The sequence below is a fragment of the Limulus polyphemus genome, unplaced genomic scaffold (assembly GCF_000517525.1).
Source record: "Limulus polyphemus unplaced genomic scaffold, Limulus_polyphemus-2.1.2 Scaffold1122, whole genome shotgun sequence".
Lineage (NCBI taxonomy): Eukaryota > Metazoa > Arthropoda > Merostomata > Xiphosura > Limulidae > Limulus > Limulus polyphemus.
Window position 1 is genome coordinate 176,445 of NW_013666732.1, and position 6,905 is coordinate 183,349.

Consider the following 6,905-nt stretch of genomic DNA (forward strand, 5'->3'; position numbering starts at 1 on the left):
TATTATTATCAAGATTTGTTTTTTGTTTTTGAATTTCGCGCAAAGCCACACGAGGGCTATCTGCGCTAGCCTTTCCTAATTTACCAGTGTAAGACTAGAGGGAAGGCAGCTAGTCATCACCACCCACCGCCAACTCTTGGGCTACTCTTTTACCAACAAATAGTGGGATTGACCGTCACATTATAACGCCCCCACGGCTGAAAGGGCGAGCATGTTTAGTGTGATGGGGATCCACGAGTATCGAAACCTGGTTTCTGACGTTGTAAGTCCGCATATATATATACCGTTGTGCCATTGGGGGGCTTCAACTCTGGTACGTTTCTGACGAGCAGATTGTGAGATGTTTTTACTTAATATTGATTTATATAGAAAGTCTATTAAAACCACTATTTGAAAAATATTTAAACGTACGTTTATACATGGGACATGGAAAAATTATGATATATTTTTATTAATTCTACATTATTTCTTAATCAATTATTAAAATCTGAATTATTGTGATATAGAAATGCTCCAGCCTGTTTCTGTGAAATAAAATGCTATTATATTTGAAAATATAATAATGATCAAGCCCCCAGTGGCACAGCGGTATGTTTGCGGACTTATAACGCTAGAATCCGGGTTTCGATAGCAGTTGTGGGCAGAGCACAGATAGCCCATTGTGTAGCTTTGTGCTTAATTACAAACAAACAAACAATAATGAAAATAAAAATTATTGTTAGTACATATTATGAATCTTAACCAAACTTTCTTCTCGAACGCTCAGTGGCAAGTCTGCGGGTTTATAACGCTAAAAATCAGCTGTCGATACTCGCGGTTTGTAGAGTACAGTTAGCCCATTGTGTGGCTTTGCGCAACAAACAAAAGCTAAATAAAAATATATAAATAATAATAATAAATTTAAATAACACTACCAGAAGAAATGGCGACTTAAGCGCCATCCATGAACTATATTTGTAATAACAAAGTGACAGCACAGATTATGTTTCTCTCCGTTTCGCGATCTTTGTCGAAGAAAATAATGCCTTATATACAATTTAACTCCACACATTGTTAGTTCAAAACACTTATTGTTTTGGATAATTCTTTAATACTGATTGACTTTAGCAGTCTATCACAAAACATTAATGCTACTTCTCAGAATTCAATTCATAAACAGTCTTTGTTTTTTACTATGAGAGTGAAACTTTTAAATTTTATAGAATTAAAAGTGTCAAAAATAAGTTATATCGTTTATAATACGATTGAATTAACGTGTAGGGATATCTGCTAACAATGTTGAAAGAATCTGTTAAAGTTATGTAGTTCAACTCATCTCTCCTAAAGAATAAACTTTCCTGTCTACGTTATTCACTATTATCATGCTGTTATAAATGAAGATGGCGGTTGTTTTTAATATCAAGTTCACTGATTGAACATCAATGTGACCCTCAGTGGCACGGTGGTATGTCTGCGGACTTATACCGCTAGAAACCGGGTTTCGATACCCGTAGTGGGCGCAGCACAGATAGCCGTAGCGTAGCTTTGTGCTTAACTATAAACAAACAACAAAGTTTCGCCAAACCTGTATGTATGCACTGTCACAACAGTTTTTTTGTTGTTGCTAAAATTGTTTTTGTTTAGTTTTAATAAGATGGCACTGATATTTGGATGTTTTCAAGGGTATTGAAATAAAATTAACAAAAATATAGTAATTTTTCTAACCTACATGCACACAAAGATGCCAATTATTCCAGAGAAAGCCAAACAGTTTCATTGTAATAAAATATATTTGTTAGATAACAAAGCTTCACCACACCATGCGTACGAGTACCATTACAGACTTTCTAGTTAAAATTATTTTTGTTTAACTCCAAAAGATGACACTAGCATCGTAAAATTTCAAGAATAGTGAACTGTGGTGATTGAAATTACAACAGCCTTTCTACATAATATTTTTTTTGTTGAATTCCAAAAGGTGGCACGACGATATAATTTCAAAAATAATGAAATGGGTAGTGAGTGAATTTTAGTTTCGTCAAAGGCACTAAGAGCTTTTTTTTTTTTAATGATATAAGCCTTAACAAAAAAAAAAGTTTGAACAAAAGTTGCCGACTATTGCAAAATAGGATGAAAATATTTATTGTAATGATATATATTTATTGGATAGATTTTTTGTTTTTCTTTCTTTGTTAGGAATTAAGCACAAAACTACACAATGGGCTATCTGTGCTCTGCCCACCACGGGTATCGAAACCCGGTTTCTAGCTGTGCCACTGGGGGCAATTAGATAGCAAGAGTAGTATCAAGACAGCTTGAATGAGTAATGAAGCAAAACTTTAATATAAGTATCAAGACTGCTTTACACGACCGAAATGTACCTGTAAATAAATACCTAATCTTGTATATAAGTTTAGATAAATATTTTTTCGATTACTATCCAGCAATCATATACATTCTATACATGTTAAACAAGCTATCGTAATTTTACAATTAATCATCGGATCAGAACATCACTAGGACTAAAATTCAATACAATTGTTTCTTCGGTTCTCTGTTACTGGTGTCTGATTTGCCAGTGGCTCCCTCTTTTCGAACAAGCGTAATATTAATTATATTTTTTGACTCCATACTGCTCATAAATTTTTCTTCATTTCGCTTGCGTAAAAAGTGTACCGGGCTCCGATAGACTCAAGGATGGATCACTGGTCCTCAAAGTGTTGTTCGCGGGCTGGTCCAAAATGCGAGTCACATCAAAAGTTGCACCCTTCTTCCCACTAAGTGCAGAGAATATTTTATGGTATCGGAAATATTTGAATCCGGTTCACCAGCTGCGAAATTCAAAGCACTACCACAGGGCCAACCTGCGCCCTTGATATTTACTATCAGCATATGTGCTAAAGAAGAGTAGGCTTCGTTCCAACAGATTTGGTTATGTTTAATGTTTTGTTCAGATCAGAATCGAAATACTTATTTTAATTTCTTTGGGATTTAAGGATGATTAATGTTTAAATCTAATGTAATCCTGATAACCACCTATGTTACTGCAGATGTTCAGGATAACTATGCTTATTAAGAAGTATGATGTCGAGTTATAAGTGTGTAAGCCGGTCAACAACGATTTTGTTTCCCAGGAAACTTTATAAGATATGAGAAGGCTTTGGAAAAAATGTATTTGGTTTATTTGTATCACATATAGTTTTCAAGATATATTTATACATAGTTTCACGGGTTTATAAGACAAATTATTTACTTTCTACGTAGAGAAATCTAAATGTTTGGTCTCTGGAAATCTAGACGTGATAGAAAATTTTAAGAGACTTTTGTAAGAGACAAAACAAAAATAAAAATTTATTAATCAGTGTAATTAATAAACTCGAGATATTTCAGTAATTTGTCACTTTTTGTAATTTTCCTTCAAGTTATAAGTTATTATATAGTGAATTTGTAAAAATTGCCAACAAAATAAATATTACTCCATTTTAGATCATCAAAGAGCATTAGGCAAATAAGTATTTTATGTTGGTAGATAATTACTTTTATGTTCTTATTTAAATGTGAAATGTCTAGTAAACTTTTAGAAAAACTAAAAAACGTTTGTTCTGTTTTTATATACATATACACACACACACATATATACATATATATATTATATTAAGAACAAAGCTACACAATCAGTTCTCTGTGTTGTGCCTACCAAGGTATCGAAATCCGAATTTTAGAGTTATAGATGAACCACCAGCGAGTGCTTTTTATATAAATAAATGAAAGATTTACAAAAACGTGTATTACATATATATATATATAATAAAAAAATGGAACAATTATATATTTAACTGACAGCAGGGCTACAAACCTTGAAACTGTAGGGTAAATACTATCATTAAGTGATTGTTTTATCACACGTGTATCAAGCGATGCATTTAAGTGGCTGTCCTGTATACTCAAATCACGAAGTTTGACGTACACATCCAACCACAGAAGTGACTTCAGTTCCGAGTAATTGTTTTGTCCAATAAGGATGAAGTAGACTGATGACAAGAAACTGTTGTCTTTCCGGTCTTTTCGTGTTCAGAAGAAGTCGGCTTTAGTTGATCAGTAATGTTCGAAAAAAAACAACACTTTTTTTTTAAACACTAGATATTAGCAAGGGAAAAATAGCTGTTACCACAAAAAATATTAAGGCTATTATTTTAAAGTATATGCTAGGTTAAATTGACTAGAAAAAATGGCGACTAACTTCCTTATAGATATTTAAACAAAAGAGAGGGAGAAGCAAAAAAAAAAAAAAAAGAGAAGATAAAATATTACCTATTTCTTTTTTAGCCTCTACAACTGACTTGTTTGTCTTTCCAACATTTATTTTACAACGTATTAACATGCGATCCCTAGCCTTGTATAAATTGTTTAATGGTGCCTGGCCTAAAAATCCAAGGTTATGTGGTAAGTTTCGTGGCTTATAATGCTAGAATTCGGGGTTCGATCACGCAGCGGACATAACCAATAGCCTCAGGCCATTGTACAGCTTTGCTCTTGAACAGAACAGGCGTGAATATCTATTTGTTATATTCAATGTCTACAAGCCTATTTTGTTGTATTACTTGCCTATTTGAAAAGTAAACAAACTAGATAATTTCTCAAAAACGTTTTCTAAACAAGGAGTTTTAAAACAGCTGTTGTACGGAATAAAACGACAATAAACAAGTAACTGGCATGCCTGTGAAACAAAAAGGCCGATATGAAATACTGAATTGTTTCAAGCTTTGAATTCCTGTTCGATTAGCATATCATTCAATCTATCCCAGGAAAAATGCATCAAAATTAGGAAAATACATAAAATTTAATCCAGAACCCAACGGCTTCCACGGCCCTTGGGCGAGCCTTGGTTCCTGGCCGTAATGGGTGCACCTATGACGGAAATTTCCTCGCTTCGTTTGATCAAATAGACCTTGCCCACCCCTCCACTTTTAATTTTCCCCCTACACCTGTCTCTTTGCCTCTTATTTTGAATAATGTATTTCTTCGAAAACAGAACGCAATGTCACATTTTGATTATATTGGCGGCCTGAAATATAATACAATAAAAATTTGCTTTGACAAAGATGTTGATTAGTTTGGTTTGAGTTTCGCACAAAGCTACACGAAGGCTATCTGCGCTAGCCGTTCCTAATTTAAACAGTGATAGACTAGAGGGAAGGTAGCTAGTCAACACCACCCACCGCCAACTCTTGGGCTATTATTTTATTAACGAATAGTGGATTGAGCGTCACATTATAACGCCCCCACGGCTGAAAGGGCGAGCATGTTTGATGAAGGGAATTCGAACTCGCGACCCTGAGATTGCGAATCGAGCGCCATCACTACCAGGCCTGTTGACTGGAAGATGCTCTGAATGGATTAAATCACGAATGTCGTTATTACTACCTCTAAACAATAATTAACTTTCCTCTAGCAATATTGAAGTTTGCCGAATCTCTGAAATCGTGCAGGTTGTAAACTAAATGGCGAGTTGTGGCCAGAACTACCTTTTTTTTTTTGTAATTCATTTTTTAGTTTTTCGATCTCAGGACATATTTACTGGCTCTTCTTGTGCTGTATCGCATACGTAGATGCTAGCAATGGAAAACTATACTATGGAACTGTTGAAAATCTTGCGAACAAGTGGCAAGAAACGTACTCGAAATTGAATCACAATTAGTTCCAATGTTCAAAATTTTCCAACAGTTATATAAGTCAGCGTGACATAATTAACATTTAAAATTCGGTCATATATCCTAACTAGAAAAAAGACCAATGTATAGATTATGAGCCTTAAAGGTCTATCATGTCTGAAAAATCACATGTTCGAACCCCATTATGTCAAAGTTTCTATTAGTTTACAGGGCTTTAAAGATAAATCGTACTAAGGCGAACTACATATCACAAAAGATACAAACGTTTCTGTTGCGTTGAATAATGTTACTATGTTTGTCGTATCGTAGCCGGGCTGATGAGTCCTGGTATTAGACGAAAGGCCTCTTCGGAAATGAATATAGCAGATATAGTTTGATTGACGTATTAATATACATTCTATTTTACTTTCAATCATACGTTCTTAGAATTAGCTATTACAGAGATGCTTTCCATCAAAAGGATAGTGGGTCAGCGATAAGTTTACATCGCTGAAATCCAGGATTCGATTCTTCACAATGGACAGATAGCCCCCCTCCCCCTCCTCCCTAAAAATAAGCAACAAGATTTGTGCGGAATCTGTGGGAACGTATGAGGGGTTTAACCACCCATTAATCTATTGGTAATATTATTGCAAAAGAAGTTAGTAGACAGAAATGTAAAAAATTCACGTAATTGATGAAAAAAATGTATTCTTAAAATTCTAGAAAGTCGTTATACTAACTTAAGTGGCGAAAATAGACAATTTAGAACGTTTGAAAAAACTAACTGTTAATACATCCGGTTGTAACAGTGGTATCAACTTAATTAGAAAACTGTCGCTCCAACATCAAAGTTTCAAATACACAAAAACAAAAAGAAATGACATATAAATGTTACAGTGAAACCGAAAACTAAGGAAGATTGTTTACTAGTTACAAATTATTAAATTATTCCATCTGAGCGATGCTATATTTACCTGATTGGTTATATTATATTAACTTGCAAGTATTATTACTTCCGAAATATCATGATTTCTAAAATAACTAAATATTAGAAATTTATTTTCGTATTTTGTATGGATTTCGATAACATTTTATGTCGCAGTCTTATTTAATGTAATAAAGCTTTAAACTTGATGCTCATTATTCATGTTATATATATATATACATTTAGTGTAATACAGCCTTACATGTGATGCTCATTATTCATGTTATATATATATATACATTTAGTGTAATACAGCCTTACGTGTGATGCTTATTATTCATGTTATA